Source organism: Meleagris gallopavo, chromosome 3 (genome assembly GCF_000146605.3).
Source record: "Meleagris gallopavo isolate NT-WF06-2002-E0010 breed Aviagen turkey brand Nicholas breeding stock chromosome 3, Turkey_5.1, whole genome shotgun sequence".
NCBI lineage: Eukaryota > Metazoa > Chordata > Aves > Galliformes > Phasianidae > Meleagris > Meleagris gallopavo.
The window spans coordinates 70762640-70764039 of NC_015013.2; positions in this window are offsets into that span (position 1 = coordinate 70762640).

Genomic DNA, 1400 nt, shown 5'->3' on the forward strand with positions numbered 1-1400 from the left:
GAGGGTGGGGGGGAAGCCTTCTGTTTTCATTCTCCCAAACTAGGAAATATCAAAGGCAGAGTTGCAACATATTTTGCTTTTCAGAGAATCTGGAGAAATGTGATTTAGCAGTTTTTCCAGTGGTGCAAATATTTTTTACTCACCTCACACTAACATGGTTTTTTTCATGTGGATAAATTAACACGTAAGCAAGGGTGTTAGGCTCTATACCTATGGTAACAGCATGATTTGGGTTCTTCACTGACAAATGTTTTCTTATTTTTTTTTAGCTGAAACATAATGTAGAATGTTGAATTCACTCAGTTTGGTCTGTGGATTAAAGGAAAACAGATGAAGAATTGAAGTTAACTCCTCACTATACATTGCTTTGCTGTTGGGTTGGAATTTTACTTCTAGAACATATTCAGTATACACAGAATATACCTCCAAACCATCATCATTACAAAAATTTTTTATAAATTAAGGTGTCTATGAAATCTATAGGACATTAATTCATTTCATCAGTACTCTGAGGATTTTTGTACAAGAAATATTCTTTCTTGTACAGTTTAAATAAGTTTGAATGAACAACCTGAGATATCATTATCTTTTTCACCTGTTCAAAAAAATCAGGATAAAACCTCTGAGAACTTGTACCCTATAAGCAAATCACTGCAGCTGCATGTGACAGAAAGAGAAATATGATGAACTAGAAGTGATTGTGTGTCACAATAAAATTTTCCAACTTGTCTGCTGATTAGATGGTAATGCTGCCTATAAAAGTGAGGGGTTGTCTGGGGGGAGGGGAGCACTGCAGAGAACTTGATAAAGCATCCTACTAAAGCCTATTGTATTTACTACTTATTAGATTCTGAACTGAAATAGATCTTGATTGTTGAGAGCTTGGGTATTTAAAAGCCTTAAGATCATCAATTACATTACTCATAATTTCCACATCTGCCTGCTCCCTAGCAATTCAGAAAGAGAGAGATGGCTGTTATAAGAGTCTTTCTGCAACTTGATTACTATGAGACTCTGTTACAATGTGCACTTGAAATGCCTTTAAGGATTTGAACTCAACGGTAATTTGCAGCTTTATGGAACTCCTACGTGGATTGTTTCTTAGTGATAGTGAAAATCAAATGAGTGGAGATGGCCCAAATTACCTGGAAGAAAAGCAGGTCCTTATCCACTCAAAGGAATCCCTACAAGTCTGCCAAAAGCACAGTAAATGCATTCTTCTTTCCTGCATCATCTGGAAAGTGAATATGTATTTCAAATTAAGCAGAAACTCTGATTAGCTCTGTTGTTATGAAGCTAAACAGCAAGATAACTGTTTGCAGAAGGCATTTGAAGGCTGGAGGGAATCTTTCCTCCCTGTCGTGTCACTCTTCAAAATGAATATTTTTTTAACAAATCTT